The sequence below is a fragment of the Myodes glareolus genome, chromosome 4 (genome assembly GCF_982192425.1).
Source record: "Myodes glareolus chromosome 4, mMyoGla1.1, whole genome shotgun sequence".
Taxonomy (NCBI): domain Eukaryota; kingdom Metazoa; phylum Chordata; class Mammalia; order Rodentia; family Cricetidae; genus Myodes; species Myodes glareolus.
Window position 1 is genome coordinate 3,351,703 of NC_142029.1, and position 18,843 is coordinate 3,370,545.

The following is an 18,843-nucleotide window of genomic DNA, read 5'->3' on the forward strand; positions in this document are numbered from 1 at the left end:
CAGTTTTAACACGGGCAGTTCATGTCAACAATTCATTTTTCACAAACAGTGTACTAGAACAAACCTGGTGGACTGAAGATAATACTCTGATTCTAGAACGTCATAACCTTTGGGCTCATCTTCAGGACTCACAGAGCACCAGTCCCGCACTGAAGCCACAGCTCCAGCTCCCTCTCTGCTCATCCTCTTCGGATGTACGATCTGGAAGGAATCTTCCTCAAGTGCCCTGAATGAAGTGTCCTCAACTATAGCACACAAATGGCTAAGAAACAAAAGCACTGGCAAGGAGATCAGGCTATCACCAATGACTGTAGACACTCCTAGCCACAGTGATATGCTCAGTGTTTTCTTGGGTCAGTTCTATAACATGAATCCTGCAGTTAATGATGATATTTTGTGTTATATAAAGTTTATTGCTAGGAGCTTTTTCAAATAAAAATCCTGCATGTCAACCATTGTAAAACTTCAGTGAGCTGGTGGTGGTGGCGCACACCTTTAATTCAAGCACTCGGGAAGCACAGGTAGGTGGAGTAGGTCAGCCTGGTCTACAGAGTGAGTTCCAGGGCAGTCAAGGCAGGCTATACAGACAAACCGTATCTTAAAAAAAAAAAAAAAGGAAGAAAGAAAGAAAAGAAGGAACAAAAACTGCAGTGAATGACTATAGTAAAATCTTGGCTCCAATTCTTGAATATTTAGTTAGTCCTTCCTCACTTGCCTGTTACACCAGGACACAATAAACATCTTAACATAGAAGAAATTTTCTTAACTAATTCTAATGACAGAAATGTAGTGGCACCGTGGATTTTTTTTAAAGGATAAAGAACATCTAAGCCTTTTTTGATTAATTATCAATTATTGATTATCAATCAACATAGTTCCAAAACCTGAAAGAATATAAGCTAATACCAAGTCCACAGAAGGCAGCATAGGCGCTGTCCATGATTAACTAAGCCCAGCCTGCTCTAGCAGTTATCCCTGCCTACCCACCCCGCCCTGTGGTGTTGCTACAGGCTGTTTGGTTGAAACCTAAACTCGTGTTGTCTTGTCTGTGCTACAAGTCTGTGTTGTCAGGTTTCTAATGTGGCACTCTATTTTATGGAGCACACATATGCACTATACCTAGGAAGTTCTTTGAATACACACATTTAGGATGGCTGTTCATATACTTCAACTTTACAGCTCTTAACTTTGCATTTATTGTCGGCACCACCAATGAGTACAGATGCCACTAGCCCTTAATACCATAAAAAACGTCAAATGGTCTTCCACAGACATCACCAAGAACATGTTATTATAAAAAAGCAGATATGGGCAGGCAAGATGGCTCAGTAGATAAAGGTACTTGCCGCCACGCCCCGCAACCTGAGTTCCATCTCTAGGGCCCACCAACTGACCTAAGTGGGTCTCTGATGCCCATCACAAAGATGCAGGCACACATACACAAATAAGAAAAAAATGCAATAAACTGCATTCTTTTAAAAACAGACACTAGAACAAGATGAAGCCAGTAAGCATTCCAGTATTGGGGGGGGGGGCAAGAGAACCCCTGGAGCCCCAACCCAGAGCTGAGGAGCAGTCGGTGAGTGCTGGGACAGGGGGAGTTGGTTTTCTAGGACAGGGACTGTATTACAATGGAGGGTCCCACACCCATGAGCGTAACAGCAAGCAGCATAAACTGGACCTGTGGGTTATTAACAAAAATAAAGAGGACATGAAGTCTTGCTGTGGGAGAACACTCTTGTACACTGTAAAGATTTGTTACTCTTAGTTTAATGAAACACTGATTGGCCAGTAGCCAGGCAAGGAGTATAGACAGGGCAACCAGACTATGAGAATTCAGGGAAGAGGAAAGGCAGAGAGTCAGTCACCAGTCATATGCAGAAGAATCAAGAAAATGCTGCACTGAGAAAAGGGACCAAGCCATGTGGCTACACATAGGCAAAAATTATAGGTTAATTTAAGTTGTAAGAGCTAGCTAATAATAAGCCTAAGCTAATAGGCCAAACAGGTTATAACTAATATAAGCCTCTGTGTTTCTTTGGAACTGAATGGCCGCAGGACCGGGTGGGGCAGAAACCTCTGTCTACAAAGTCTGGAGGGCTCTGGGGTGGCAGGTAGGCCTAGGAGGAATAAAGGCAACGACTGTGGGGGTGAATACGATCTAAGTACATTATATACATGTGTGAAATTCTCAACTAACAAAAATAACTTAAGCATCCTTTCCCTCTAGCTTTCAAGTTCTTAATAGCATAAGCAAAGTCACTGCATGCACACGTTACGAGTTAGGCTTCATTCACCGTCCGTGTACACTGTATGACTCCAAGCAATGCTTGCAGGGCATGCGCAGAGTGTGAAGGCTGCATACCAGCTGCTTCAGCAAGGACAGAGAGAGGATAGTGCCAATTCTTCAGCAGACTTTAGGTTTCATTTTAGAAATAAGATACAGTAAACCTGTGTCAGTTGCAAAATGCTTATTAATCAGAGTAGTAAGCACATGGGTGCTGTCATAGTATTCTCTATACCTTACATAAAACTAAATGCAAAAACTAGCTATTAACATTTTAAATACAAATTAAAGCCCAATCTCTGTACTTCTAAACATTTAGAAGTCTTAAAATAGTGCCATCCTAAATGAAAATATCTAATTCTCTCAACTTCACAGTGACTGCATGCTTAGGTCTGAGAACTCCCAAGCACTTCTATGACCATTAAGTGGGTTTATAGTCTAGCAAAGACTGAGCAGAAAACTCAGCCTCAGTGAAATAAAAGTGACTATTACAATTATATGCAAAAATTATTCTCCTTCAGAACAGAAATAATGTAATTATGAGTCCATTATGATGGCATCAAGAATAAGAAAACATGCAGGCAAGAGCACAGAAGTCTGTTTTCTGACTAGAAAAAGTACACGCCAGCTCTCTCTGATCTGGCTAGTTCAATGTACTCAAAACAAATTCTAGTCTGATTTCTTTAAATAAAATCGCTTTAACCTAACTCCTGAAGCTGATGTAGGGAAGCCACTCAAACGCCTGCCCCACCCTGCTCTATGAGCTTCCCCGAGTTCCTACAGTGGGCAGTTGGCATGGCCATGCTTTATGGAGTTAGGATTTCCTTAGGCTTTACATGATTACATTTCTGTAGCATTAACAATTTGTTCTCATCTTCCTACGAACATGACTATAGCAAAAACAAACAATGCCCAAACAGAAATGGAGAGCAGGTCTTCCAGTCAGAAAGACCTGGATGACCTGACAAGACACTATGAAAACTGGCCTGTCATTCTAAAAGCCACCTTCACCTGTACCTAACCACACCCACATTCCAAACACCATTCAAAAGTAAAAATCAAACTAAAGCAGTTAGTAAGCATGGGCTAAAATTGAAGCTTTAAAAGAAAGCATAAAGGATGTATGCACACCCTCACACATACACATTCTAGTTAAAATTCTGGGCAGTGTACCTCTACCTATATGGTAATTTAAAAATAGCATACAGGAAACATGATTAAAGGAAAAATCCATAACACACAAAATGAATCCTTACAAAATACACTGGAAAGAACAAGAAGAACCAACATTTCAAAGAAAGAGTGGCGTGAGCAGTGAGGACAGGAGCCCACAGGGAAGGCCTTTGCCTGGCTCCGAGGACCAGTAGAAAGGCAACGGCAACCACACCCTAGCGGTCACTGAGCTCCCCACATCCATCACTTACACCTTTTAAGTGAGAGCCTCATCTTTTAATGCTAAAGGACTTATCAGAGGCATTCCACCTGTGCAGTGGAACAGATTTGGAAACTGCATCGACAAAACTGAATAAATAATAATCTATGTGACATGGACTAGATATTCACCCACCCAACAAATTTTAAGTACATTGTTACTGGTGTTACATCATCAAAGAGTCTTGGAAGTTAAGGTCATATAGCTAGTAACACCTCTATTTCTTTATTCAAGGATGCTTTCAGACAGTATTTTTGACCATGTTTCTCCCCTTCCCTACTCCTCCCTATCCAACAAGAGAAGTGAGAAGACTCTAATAAATGCAGAGTCTCCACAGTGTGGTGTCAGGGAAGCTTCCCAAGGCAGAAGAGGGCAGGGCAGAGCTCCCCTCCAAAAGCGGACAAGCGATTCCTAGAATACGCTTGGTATGAAAATAGTGCTAAATAGCGACCAAATTTAACACAGGCAGAGATCTGTGAGCAGCGTGGGGATCAATAAAGATGCAGAATAAAATTCAAAGTGAACCAGGAACCACTGAGCTGTGAGTCAGAATTTCCCAAGTTCCTAGGGGCTGAAGTCAGGAAGCCTAGCTGAGCACATGGCATCCTACCATCCTACGTCCATCACTCCCTCCACCCTAGAGCTCACAGGCCAAGAGACATAGGATAGAAAACAAAGCAGGTAGACCAGGAAAGTGGCCACTGTGCCCAGTCAAGACTGAACTTCTCACAAAACTCACAGTCATTAAAGAATAAGAGGCTATCTCACCAATTCTTTCAACATTATCAAGCATGCAAATGTTTTACATATAACCTGCAGAATCAAGACAAATTTAAGACAATGTCTTATATGTGTGCACACAGAGTAACTGTAATCAAAGTAGAATAAAATGATACTTGTCTAAGAATAAATTCTTGCTAGCCAAGTTCTGAGATATAGTATTAAAAGCCTAAGAGCAAGCAACCTACCAGATTCTGTGTAGATGCAGAAACATGCTACTATCATGCTTCCAAAGGCAAAACTGCTAAAAATGAAGTAAAAATTGTATTCTCTCTTGAGGGGAATCATCCTACTGATGTAACCAAGGATGGCCTTGAATTCTATGAGCTTCCCAAGTAATGAACTCTTTCTTTCTGTTCAATCCTGGTCTGTCTGTAGCCTGAGTCAAGTGTTCAGCCTTGTCAATTCAATCCTACTCTGGCTTCTCCAGAGTTATACTGGCCAAGTCAAGTGAATACAGGGTCAGAACTTCAGCTCAAGCAATCCTAAATCACACTTGATTTCCTTGACACAACTACAGCTGGTATCTATGGTCCAATGTTCCTCGGTGGTGGAACACCCATACTCCACTACGTGGCTCTAAACATGCCCAAGAAAGAGAACTCTGCATCTCAAGTTGGCCTCCACATTCAGAAACAGGCAGAGTCAGTGGCAGAACTCCAGAATGTTTTCCTTCCCCTGTTTAAGAGAAATTGCCCTCCCCAGCACTTGTTACAAGTTTCTCTTCCCCAGCAAACCAATCAGAACTCTGGTTGCACGTACTCAGGGATCACTGAAGCGTCACTTTCAGTTCCTAATCTAAGTCTGCAAAGTGCTCAGCAAATATTAAGCGCAAATATTTGATGGGCTAACGCGCTTATCAAAAATAAAAATGCTACAGTCTCACTACTCGACCCTGCTACTTTGTGAACGACACTAGACAGCCCCACCATGGAGGTGGCTGTGCACTCAACCTCATTTCCCACCTTCATACTTTTCACACGTCACAAGATGTCTGGGTTCAGTCAACACTGTTCTTCAGCTCCAGCCTCACAAAACAGGAGCAAGCAGGAGGCACATGCTCTTACCAAAGACAACGGTAACTGAATTATCTTTTGATTAAACAGACAAAGCTAAAACATGAAGAAATTAACGGAAAGAGTTTTTAATTTTAAGTTGCTTAATAGGTTACTAAAAAGGTCATCTCTTAGCTGTTTTCACGTGAACTTTCAAAGGTTGTGTGAACATCGGGACAAAATGATCTATGAAAGCCATAGTTTTATTTGTGAAAAAATATTTCATTGGGCTATCAAGACCAGTACGTGAGAAGAAAGAACTAAGGTCCAATATATTTAAGACTTTTAAACTCCCTGAAGACCATAGACTTGCAAGTGTGTTCAAATGTCCCCACCCCAGCTAGCAGACTCGTCTTGTGCTTGCTAACAAAGAGCTGCCATAGCCAGGAGGACTACATAGTGCCCTGGCATCGCACTTTTTATAAATTGTCACATGGAATGCTGGTGTTAAAACTCTTTAAGGGATAGTAAACACAAACCCCAGAGAACAAACTTCACAAATAACATTAGGTAGCAATAATCAAGGTTAAAAGCACAGAAAGGACCCAAGAAAGGAATGCAGAATGACCCTAGCAGTAGACCCAGGCAGCAGCTGCTCCCCTGCCAACAGCCTCATCAAGCCACGTGACATTTCACTGTCTGGTCCGCTTCCAGAATAGCAAGCCTTACAGCTGTGAAGGTTCCTGGTATTTAGAGTATTACCGAGATACAAGATTTTACTGAGAATGCAAATGCATTTTATTATTTTGATACAAAGAACTTCAAGGAATGGCCCCTCATCTTTGTTTGTGAGCCCCAAAACACACCAGTAAACGAGTCGTTCATTACCTGGAGCTACATATGAATACCCCACTGGTGTTTTATTTTCTCAATTTGCCAAATTGTTATATAAAAGGAACAACAGTTTCAAGACACAAACATCACAAATTTAGCATACAGATTCCCTTCATTTATTCAGCAACCATTTCAGCAGCCACCACATGCTAGAATGCTAACAAGTTCTGGGGATGGTCCCACAGAAGAGCTACCAGCGGCCTGCTGAAGGGTGGCCTTCACGCTGGGACTAGGACTCAGGAAAGAGGCAGCACAAAGGAGAACTCATTGACCTGTGGACCGCCCAGCACACACAGCACAGGGCTCCAACACCCCTTAAGAACCACGCTGTGAGCTCAGTGGTTTCATCTGAAAAGAGAGGGTAGAATGTGCAAAGCAAGGCTGACCACAGCTCAGTCACAAACTGTTCTCCAGCCCTCAGCAGGCTTGTTTGCTGGACAAGTGGTCTCATATTTTTCTTCTTTTAGACAGGGTCTCACTGTGTAACCAAGAGCTTACTTATGTAGCCTGGCTTGCCTGTGCCCTCATCCCCACCCCGGGTGCTGGTTCTCAGCATCATTACAGAACAGCTTATTCTTGCTATAACTGGAAACTCTGTAAGAAAGAGAGACAGCAGCCAAGCAGGTACAGCAGTAGACCAGGTGACTCACGGGCGTGGCTTAGGCCAGGGTACTACAGCAGCACGAAAGGCACAGGGCTCTGTCAGAGAGGAATGAAAGATGAGGACTAGAGCTCCAGCAATGGGACCAGTCTGGGAGAAAAATGGGTCCCATCTAAAGCTGCTACCTGTGGCTATGGGTACTGAAGCTTAAATCTGAAGACTCTAGTTGTTCAGTCTGCAGGGACACTGTGGCAGCTAAAGCTGCTAAGACAGCACAAACACCGTCCCTGTACCACAGGTCACATTCTATAGTGCGACCCTAGAAACAAGAAAACACACCAAATGCTGACCGACCAACAAGACCAAGACTAAAGCACAGCCACTGTCTAATCTTAAGCAAGAGTCAAGGTAGTGTGAACTGGACAGGGACTGACAGTGTACATTATGCAGACCTCACATCTGTGAGGAGCACTAGATGTAAAAGGGGGAGGGCAAATCCACAAGTACCTGTGACTTACACAAAACAGAAGGGCCTGTAAGAGGGAAAACAAAGCAGTAAGTACTGCCTTATAGGCCATTATCAAACCAAATAAGGGAGGGTGGTATATAATTTTTTTTTCAGAAGAAGGTAAACAATGAGAAGGATTTGACACCAACTTGAATGAGACTTGAGGCAGACAGCGTGATCCGCACAGGAGCCTAAGTTACTGGTGACCTGAGTTAAAGTCCCTGTCTGTGCACAGGAGTGGCACCACCCCCTGCTACAGCACTGAGTGCACTGAGTGGAACAAGAGGATATCCAGCAGGGGAAGCTAAAAGGCCTTACCACCGTGAAAGCCAAGACTGAGGTGGTGTGGCTACGCCATGAAAATGAATCAATGCTGGACATAGAGAAAAAAAGACGAGATTTGGAGAGATTTAGACACACCATGAAAGGAAGAGTGAAAAGTCGCAATTACAGCCCAGTAAGCTGGGGTCAGTTCCCAATTCACTGCTTAGGTTGCTTCTTATAAATGCACCATGGTGGAAACAGAGGCGTATGATTGCAAATCACAGTATCTATTTAAGCCGGACAGTGAGCATGAACTAAACAGGGAGGCTCAAGGACTGACCCTTCAGCTCAGTCACACCATCACAGGCAAGAGTCAAGGGTTGTCAGTCAAGGATCGAGAAAGCTTGCCCAGGTGTGGCGAAAACCCCCAAAACTGCAGCAACTGGGCTAATGCTACAATAACTGAAAAGAGACCCCAAATGTCTAACAAAGTATTACAGGTAGGAGGGAAAAAAGGAGGGGGAACATGTTGGTATAAAATCACAGCATGTCTTTCTGTAGACAGTAAGAGCCAGTCAGGCCCTGGGGAAGCACCAGAGTGCAGGACGGAGAATGATGAGCCCGTGTGCTTGTTACGGCCACATCCAGAACAATTTCCGGAGTTTATCCTAAGAAGAAGGTGAGAGGACAGTCACAGGGAGTCCATGGACATTCTTCCAGTTATTCATTACTCCCCCTCACCCTCACTCACTGTCAAATGGACCCATGATGCAACTGATAAGGCTGTGGGTTCCAGCTGCCTCTAATTGAGGAGAAAGAGCAGGTATCAAACAGTCTCTTCATAGAGCCTTTAAAGAAATTTCACAGAGCAGCATGTGCTGGGATAGAATGGCAATAAGGAAAAACCCAGGGCCCTTCAGCACTAGGGCAGAGCATTGGCCAAGTACCCCTTCAGAAGCTCTCCCTACTTCCTTACCTTCCACAGTGCTAGGAGTACAAAAGTGAACCACCACTCTAGGCAAAAATCTGCTTCACACCATTCACACCACCATTTTTTTAAATATAACTCGATGGCAGTGAACTTCAGGGCTTTACTGTGCAGCAGCACCACCATCTGGGCAGCCATTATTCGCCCTCCAGAGTACCTGCTGCTCTTCTGGTATTCCTGGACTTCCAACTGAAACTTCCAAGATGAGAAAAGGATCAGACAATGCCTGGAGCTCTGCTTTAGGACCCACAGTTAAAAGTAGGTAATAAAGGTCTCTAGCAGGTCATTATCAGACATGGAATCACAAAGTGGCTGGACTAAAATCCTAAATTAAAATAATAAGACATCAAACTTATCTATTTAAAAAGATAAATTAGCACACTGTCCCCTAATATGTGCTTCTATTTCTGCATCTAAATGAACCTTATGGCATTCAATACTACATTTGATGTTGTACAGTCTTTCCACTGGTACAAAAACAAAGTTTTACACAGTATTCATTAAAAAAAAAAAAGGCTCACGAAACCCTGTGATGTACTGTTCCTTTACAGCCGTCCATTCAGAATCTGAAGGCAAACTCAGCCCTACACCCTTGTCCCCCTAGTTCTGAAGTGGGCATGGCTCTTCACCTGCTTAGTCTGTATTAAGGAAATGCTAGACGCAGTTTGCAGCCACCACCCTGCAATGTAACCAGTTCACACTCCAACCTAAATTTAAGATCTTCAAACTGTACTCCCAAGAAATCTCGCAGTGAACTCCATTCCTTACATTTTATGCAGCCATACGTCCATTTAGAGGTACGTACCACCCACCCCTTCAGCTACTGGAAAGCCTGGTCCTAACTCCAGCTTTTTTATTCTTCCTTCCCCTTCAGACCAACAGTCAAATTTGCTGACCACAGATAAGGTCTCTATATAAATCAGTTTTTTAAAAACTGTTAAACCTGTTATACATCTGCTTTAATAATAAAATCAATCTAGAAATTGAGTTAAATCTCAAGAAAAACCAGAAGAAAAAATGGGAAATGCTTGAGACAATTCTCACAGAATCTAGATCAGTGGTTCTCAGCCTGTTGATCGCAACCCAAGTAGACAATCCTTCTACAGGTCTCCTAAGACCATCAAAAACCACAGATATTTTATATTTCAATTCTAACAGCAGCAAAATTACTGTCACGGTAAGAAGAGGAACATAACAGTCCACCTTCTGAAGTAATGCTGATAAACCAGAACCAGGAAAACTTCTGGAATACCACAAGACACTAGCCAGGCCAACCTGAAACACACAGGGAGACCCTGTCTCAGGAAAGCAAACAAACCCTCTCCAGCAGCTTCACGAAGAAACACGGGCCCACGGGATGGGTTAGACGCCTGGGACTGAGAGTTCAGGAAAGATGCGAAGACCCATGTTGCACAAAAGTCACAGCTACAGCATTATATTCAGAAGACCTCATTCTGGGCTCACACGAACCCCCCTGCTGAGCTCAGCCTTCTGTGCCCGACTGTAGACTGAGACATGGCAGCTCGGATACACGATGCTTCTGAACACCAGCTCAATTTTTTTAGTCCAGCCAGAACCTGCCATTTAAACAAAGACCACTTTACAAACTTGGAGTAAAACTCAGGCTAGAAGTAAAAAGACTGAACTAATACAATTACTTTGCCCACCCAAAATAAATGACCAAAACTAACATACTACCAAATTAAACATACTCAGCTAACCTCCAGGTCAACACTGTTTCTACCAAAGTTTGAAATTAGCCTACTATTACATTCAGCTTGGTGGTTCAAGCTTCTAGTGAAACCAGGAAATGGTTTAAATAAGGTGGTGGAGTGGACTTTGTCCAGCGTTTAGGAGCCTGACACACTGAGTCTGGAGACTGAAGACCACCATGAAGAGAACTGCTTCTCCAAGATCCATGACTCATTAGCCTGGAGAGCTGGTTAGGTTTTCAGTACCAAGCATTTCTCTTCTTGTTGAACCAGTCTTAATTAAGACCAACGAGAGAGCTGCTGGTTACCCCAAAGTATGCAATTCCACCACTGACCCCTAGGGCTTACCATGCAATGCTGGTCACTGTCGTGGTTTCAAGGCATCACAGCTGTACAGAACTGCTGGTTGCCTCCCTCTTGTGTAAGCCTATCCTTGGGTGGAAGGAAGGCATCCTCTGGGCCCTTGTCCGAAGTGCATGGCACCTTTAGCAATAAGAACTTACCCTCCACCTCTTGGGAACAACCAAGGGTAATAGCAATAGGTGTATGTTTTGGGAATCTACTGGAGAGAGCTGGCCAACAACTCAAAAGAGTTTCCCATGCCTAGTATTGGGATTTTTTGTTAGATAAGTTTTTGGCTCCAAATGAGAAAATTGCACATAAACTCTTTATGTGTATTTACATAATTGTGTGTATTATACATTTTTTAGGTAGTTAATAGTACATGGACATGCTAAAGTGTGGAGGGGTAGACCATGAGGCCTTAACCCTATACACAAGGGACTATAGGCAGCTGACGAATGCTGACAGTGGGAGAGTCTTCCCTAGAGAAAAGCACACCGATTAATCAGACAGTACCAAATGGGCAGCTCTGAAAACATTTCACAGACTAAACAGGTTGTAGTTAGGAATATGTGTATGCCTGTATGTGTATCTAACAATGAAAAAAAAATAGGTCAGGAATTTCAGTGAGAGCAAGAGAGATATGTAGCAAGGAAGGGGAAAGAGAAATAAGAATTATTTCAAAAATATAAAAGCAATAACAAAAGTCACACTCAAATGTGACAATACTCCCTTACAGCAAGAAATCTGGAGTTCCAAAGGCTAAGTGGATCACCAGCTGCCTCTACACAATTGACACTATTTCATTTCAGCCCGATTCTGGAAAGCAGAATCCAAAAACAAAATCTAAACTCTCAAGAATCCTTCCTTGTAAACTGACCATTTCGCTTCAAAAACCAATGTGTAAGGCTTCACTGGTGTAACTAACCAGACTGATCTGAAACAGTATTTTTAGAAAACAATGCTACTAAGAGAAGTGCTCACCTCTACCCCAGGAGCGGAGAGGAAGGTCTGCCGGTGCAGACAAGCCTTCCTGCCAACCAGTGCAGGAACTCAGCTCACAGGCAGGAACCACACTCACCTTACAGCTGATAAATCCTGAAAGAGCTTCTTATGATTTTCTCCAGTAAATCAGCAGCGTGGCCTTTACCCCCTTGAGCACCTGAGCCCTGGTGTCTCACACTGTAAGCACAGTGCCGCCAACACTGCTGTACTGACTGCCTGTTCTCTTGCAGAGGGCCAGCCATGCTCTCACACCAGCTTCTTACCTGGGAGTCCTGCACAACTGTTCCCCCACAGAATCACCCCACACAAACCTGCTGGAGGAAGAGGAAAAGCGACCTGCGTCCTGTCCACCGGAGGGCGCTCAACAAGACCACAAGCACTGTTGCCTCAACTGAAAGCAGGGAAGAGACACCACAAGCAAGCTCAAAAAAGGTGGCTAGGCCCTGGGACAGCGTACTTCCTCTTTTCAAAGCCTTTCTCCCCAAGGAAGACTATATACATTCTTCCAGAGTTCTACACCAGCAGATAAATCCAGGTTCCTAGTCAAGAGAAGCTCAGCCTTAAATACAAAGGAAACTTTCTTAGGTAAACAGGAAATAAAGATCTTTCTCCAGAGGGTTAAGAACTTTTGATTCACTTTCAATTGACCCAAATCACTTTTCATTCTGTAAAACCACAAGTTGGTATTCATTTCACCCTGTTAGCTCATTATGGACTACACCCTCTGCCACCATTGAACCTCTGCAAGCTGTGTCCTCTCAGAGAGGACAGAGGCTGCCTCCTCAGGCCTGGCACCAAAGCATCTGCTCTAAACATTGGTCGACAGAAAGGGGGGGAAGGAAGGAAGGAGGGAGGGAGGGAGAGAGGAAGGAAAGGAAAGAAGAAGTTACCATCTGTAAGGTTTTGAACAGTTTATCAGGCAGGCATCTGACCGACCAGAAGCACACCTAGGCAGTCAGTGGACGGCCCAGACCACTCCGTCACCTAAGCGCTGACTCCATCTATGTGCACTGCTCACTTTACTGCTAACAAGTGTGCCGGTCAAGCTTCCCACCCCCAATGTGCACAGGCTCTATCTCTGCCCTGCATTCAAACCAGCATCTCTGAGCACACATTTAAGAAACATGTCTCCTTGTCACCCACCTTGTTGGTGGCATTCACAAAATGGTGCCAAAGCACAATTTCTATTCCTCCCATCATTACAGAAGTAGATCGTCCCCTTCAAGCTGGGGACATTTAATATCCAATGTACACTTGTTAGGCCAGTGGTTCTCAACCTGGGGGTCAAAGGACCCTTTCACAGGGATTGCCTAAGACCACTGGAAAACAGGTATTTACTACGATTCATAACAGTAGCAACATTAGTTATGAAGAAGCAAAAAACTTTTCTGGTTGGGGTCACAACTGTAGTAAAGGGTCGTAGCATTAGGAAGGCTGAGAAGCGCTGCTCTCAACAAGTCTACCAAAGAGCATTTCCTGACACCTGCGCCTGATAAACCGCTTCCCTATTGAAGGCTGGTCCTCCGACTGTGAGGTCCAGGAGGACTCTGTCCCAGGCAAGCCAAGCTTTCCAGACAGCCTGCTTCCTCAAGGACTTCTGCCTGGGAGGGTCTGGCGCTAGCTACTCCTAGAGAAAAACTTTTTGCAAGCTTCCTACTTCCCCGGCCACCAATTGTCCAGGCTCGGCCTTCAGGACAAAGGTTGTTAGGTAACAGAACGACTATCCCCAGCACGGTCATCAATGTTGTCTGCTGCTTTAGAAAGGGATCTCTCAAACTTGGAAGGCACTTCTTTTAAATTTGGGGATTTCTGAATATTTAAGGGTAAAAGTGAACTAAATGTAACAGCGGCCTTAACTAGAATAAAGTTTGGGCCCAACACATGGAAATACAAAACCCATAAGCCTAAGCGACATTAAATCAAAAATCAACAGAGCAAGTTGTCCCTCTTTGCCGGGACGAGGGAGTGCACCGAGACGGCTGCAAGCCACAAGTAAATAGCGAAATGGCTTCCTAAATCCCAGACAAAACGCTTCACAACTTGGCCATGTGAAAAACAGGAGGCAGACTTTCATCAAAGGCAAAGCAGCCGTCTCTCGAGCTCGCTGTCTGGTCTAAGCCACCATTATTCACGGCACAAAGCTCTCGTTTCACTAAAACCACTCCTCGATTTCCTCTCGCCGACCTCCGCATACCAGCGGCCCAGCCACTCTCCATTCAGCGCTCAGGCCCGGGGGGGGGGGGGGGGGGGGGAGGGGAGCCCACAGATGTCTGGAGACCCGAGCCCGAGACAAAGCTGCCCCGCAGCCCGGCGGCGCAGCGGAGCGGGCCTGGGGCGCCCAACTCCGGAGCGTCCGTCCCAAGTCCGGTCCCCGAACACAACACTCGGAACGAGTCGGACCGCTCGCCCGCCCGCCCTCCCGCACGGCCTGGCGGTCCGCGCCCAGAAAAGGCACACTTGGAGCGGACCCCTTACTAAGTAGCTCGCGTTAAGGCTAAGGAGGAGCCCCCTCCCCCTACTCCCGGCTTCCGAATCCTGAGCACCCGCCACCAGGAGTGGCCGTCGCTCTCCCACGATCCCCCCCCAAATCCCGCCAGGGTCTCGGCCCCGCCGCCACCGACCCCACGCGAGTCCAGGACGCGCCGTCCTCCGAGGACACGCTCCTGACGCCTCCCGCCCGCTGCACCCAAGAGTTTGGTGACTCCACGGCTTTAAAGTTGTTTGGATTCAAACTCACACAGTCAGGTCGTTGCGAGAAGAGGGAGAGGGAGAGAAAGAGATCTATCTATACGTTCTCCACGACGGAAGGAGGCGACGCGCGCCAGTCCGGCGTCCCCTGTGCGCGGGGGCGGCCCGCACCCCCGTTGTCCGCGGGCCACGGAGGCGGAGCCCCCGCCCACCCCGCCCCCCCACCCCGCCCGCTGCAGCCCCAGCCGGGACGCGAACTGCGGTCCCCACCCCCCCACGGCGGCCAGCCGTCCATCCGGGCTCCCGGCGCGCGCCCGCCCTCCCCGCCCCAGCCCCGGCTCCGGCCCCGCGCGCCCCCGCGGCCTCCCGCCGCCCACCCGGACGGCGAAGTTTCCCGCTGGCGCGGTTCGAGCCGGCCGGCCGCGGCGCCGCACCTCAGGGCCGCCCGTGCGCTGCTCCTCCTGCGGCCGTGCGCTCGCCCTCGGCCTCCTCGAGCTGACGGCTCGGCGCCCACTGTGCTCCGTCTCCGCCTCCCCGGGCCGCCGAGCTGCGCAGGACACGAGCTGACGCGGCCGCCACCGAGCGAGGGCTTAAGATGGCGCCGCACAAGGAGCGATTTATAAGCGGCGAGGCACCGTGTATCCCGCCGCCGCTGCTGGCCGCCGCTCAGCGCGGAGCGTTCCGCCGCGCGAGGACGAGGGGCGGGGCGCGGGCGGGGCGCGGAAAGTAGTCCCCGCCGGCCCGAGCTGCTTCGCGCATGCGCCGCCAGGAGGGGCCGGGCGGGGAGGGGCGTCCCAAAGCCTCTCCAGTGAAACCCGAAGGGACAGGCAGCGGGGCCGCCGCTGCGGGCAGGGAGGAGCGCGTTCCTGTAGAATGCGAGTTCGAGACCGGCTCTTTCCCCTCGTTCCGGACGCCCCGGACCCGGCTGCAACTCAACCTACCACAATCCACTGTCTGCAGGAGTGTCTGCCCCTCCCCCGCTTCCTTCTGTGCTTCCTGATCCCTGACAGGAATCCCACGGCCCCCACCCCAGGGAGCCATGTAGTCCCCATGAGTGTCTGTTGACAACATCGGACTAGATCAAGTGGTTCAGCAACAAGGCGCTGATCACCAGCTTGAGTCCTTGAAATCCCACCTTACCTGGACCCACTGGGCCGTGGGTGCTTGTATTGTTTGAGAAACTCACACCTGTTGCTGATAAGACCTATGAACAACTTCAAATTTTTCAAAACTAATTTTGTATCCTTGAAGAGCATTTTTTTCTGAATCATGACAGCGGTCTGAAGTTGTGTCTTCTCTTGGAACCGGCCCCGTTGTTGCCTTGCCCTACTGGCGCTCATCAGAACTGGAGCAGTTGGGGTGGGTTGGCTGTCTCCAGTCTATTATCGTGTGCTTAACGTTTCTGCCCAAACAATGGCAACAGTGAAAGTTGCCCCCTGCCTTCTTTCATCCCTGCACTGTAATTAACCAAGTAAACAATAGGCCCTTATATACAGGTACTGGCAGGAAGCCTGTCCATCCGCTGAGCCAGGGCTAACGCTGTAGGGCCAGCTTATTTTTTTTAATGACTCATATTTCTATCTTAAAGATATATCGCCGTAGCTCTGTGAACCACCACCTTGAGGGAGCCGCTCTGTGAGGACAATTGTCTAGACCTTCCCCTCTGTGTCTCTGCTGGGCTTCCCAGAGAATAAACCCTGCTGCTAGCTGGGGCTGTCTTGTCCTGTCCTGACTCAGAGAGATGGGACTGAAAGAGGGATTTTGTTGGAATACTGGTGCTGCTTGCAGCTACCAACCCCTAATTTTAATCGTCAGATGCAGACATGCAAGTATTTTGTCGACCCGATTAAAGCCCTGCTTTTAAAATTAGGTAACTGACTTCACTGCTGTCAGAGGATTTTTCTCTTTTCTTCTTTTTAGACGCTTCCTTTCTCTGTGTTCCATTTTTTGCTATTAAAAAAAAAAGGCATACTATTAAAACCGGTAAGAAATGCCTGCACCATTGAAAGATCTGAAAGATAAAGACACCTTATATTTGTATTCTCTTGCCGGATGCCAAAATAAAGCATATAATTTGGGTGTTTTAGTCCCAACCTAGAATTAAAGGCTCGATCCCTATTGATAATTCACAGAGAGCATGTTTCAGAGGAAAGGTAGATCTCACGACAATGCAGAGTGCTGTCTCTCTCATCAAGTGTAATTCTGCTGGAGAAATAACCGGCTGGCTAGCCTTAAAGTCAGTTAGCTGAATTTTAAAATTTCTCGGGAATTTTGTTCACGTCTCTCATAAAACTGGGCCATATTTTATACCAAAAAAGATGAATAACTTCTGTGAAATTAAGACAAATACTGTCATTATGCCGGAAAGAAACACATCATCAAGATGCCTAATGAATAAAGAAACCTGTTCGTCGTGAGCTGATTTGAAAATAAAATAAGTAGCTAAGAAATAAAGTGGTTTTATGAAATTAATTGCTAAAACAGTTGACCCCAGGTAACACATTTAACGAAAAAACACTTGTTTTCTTCTCTCTTACGTCCTTTCTTCCAAGAGTCAACCCAATGGGTTTGACAGAAAGCAATTCATTTCAAGAAATGGGGGCAAATACCTGTCTCCAGCTGGTTTAAAGGCTTGGAATTGATTGTCCTGCAGTCCAGCCATGGGCAGATCAAGCTTTGCCCACACAGAACATGAGCCTAGAACACACTCACTAAAACACAAACACACACACAGCTTGTATTTGCACTTTGGGCAGAAATATTAATAAGTCAGCATTGGTTCTCCTGCGTTTTGGATACTTAACTCTATCAAATCCATTATTTCAGCATTTACTGCACACCTAAACAATGAGCCCCTTTTGAGGACAGCCAGCTTTTTTTTTGATTAATGTCTTCGTTTAAAGTCAAATTGTAATTGTGAGTAAACTCTACTTGACAATAGGCAGAAATGATGGGAAAACAAACTGAAATTAGGGTGTGGTCCAAGTTGGATTCCACCCTAGTTCCCCCGGGAAGGAAGAATCCTTTCCCAGCAGAAATAGAGCAATACTCGTTCATTTAGAAACAGCCAATACTGATTCTCTAAGAAGAGCTGTTAAAAAGAATTTCTTTATGATAGCAAGGAAACACCAGGCAAAAATACCACAACCGGCTTCTGGTTCTACATTTGTCAAGCGGGCTATTTATGGACCCAGACTTTTGATTTGTAAAACATCGTGTCGGGGGTGTGCCATCCTTTTGTTAATTTCCAGCTGAACAGGCTAAGCAGTTGTAAATACCTCTTGTGAGACTGTGTGTCACTTACTCTCCCACACAGAAGCCGTCTAGTGACCCACTGGGCAGACTGCAGAGAGCCGCCGTGGAGAGCAAAGTGGGATCGGAAAGGTGGCAGGAGGTGATGGCCGTGGAGGTGGCCGTGGCCTGGTCCCTTAGTTACGCTGGCACCATCCTTCACGCTCGAAGTTGCGTGTTCTCCAGGCCTTCCTCGGTTTACCATTCTCGGGAAGTAGTCTAATGGCTACCTTACAGAGTGTGATGAGGAAGCCATGGAGGCTCATCGTGACAGGAAAAGGATATGGAGGTAGATGTTTCTTAGCATTTCTTAGAACTAACAGAAACCGTGGCGATACTAAGAAAGCATGCTTTGACATACCTACCCCTCAATGACCACACGCGTACAGAAATACACACACATAATCACACACAGACACACACACACATCTGTATTAAAAAAATTTCAAAATGGTTGCAGGTATTTCATTCACAAGACAGTTAAAGGCGTTTCCCACCGAAAGGAGGATTAACTTACCGGAGGATTCTGGGACTGCAGATGGACACTGCGGCAAAATCCTAAATTCGTCGAAAAAAAATCATTTCTGGACTCCAGCTGCTAAAAATAATAGAATTATAGCAAATCATGAAGGAGATGAAAACAAGCCATTTTCACATCCCAAAGTGTTTGGATTTGGGGGGGGATTCTTTTCTTTTAAATGATGTCTTAAACAATGCAAATTTTAAAATGGCTTTTCTTTTCCAGAGCACGCAGCGCCATGAAATCGATAATATTTGATCTTTCGGTTAGTAGGCATCATGGTGAGCTATAGCAGGGACTGCAGACAGCAGACATGTTCTTGTCAGCTAAAAAATTTCATATTGGTTTTGCATCCATTGAGACTTAGAGAAGGGGATAGCACCCTGGTTTTTGTTTAGCTTGCTCCAGGCTATGGGGGGGGGGTGACGCGAACCCTCATTTTATCCACATAGACATGTCTATTGCTTTATATATATTAAAAACAGGGGGTCTTACTGGATCCTAAACAAAAAATTATGTAAAAGGAGTGGCTGGTG

General features: G+C 46.0%; 1 protein-coding gene across 2 annotated transcripts in view; it reads right to left on the bottom strand.

The window, feature by feature from the left end:
- Ctnnb1 (catenin beta 1) overlaps positions 1–15,087 on the bottom strand; it is a 28,188-nt gene extending 13,101 nt beyond the window's left edge. The window contains exon 1 of one of the 2 annotated variants that reach the window (XM_087905138.1): positions 14,931–15,087. The gene's annotated coding sequence lies outside the window, so the exon portion shown is untranslated. Of the gene's footprint in view, positions 1–14,545; positions 14,659–14,930 lie in introns of those variants that run through there. The other variant, XM_087905139.1, reaches the window with a different exon arrangement.
- Positions 15,088–18,843: the final 3,756 nt, after the last annotated feature.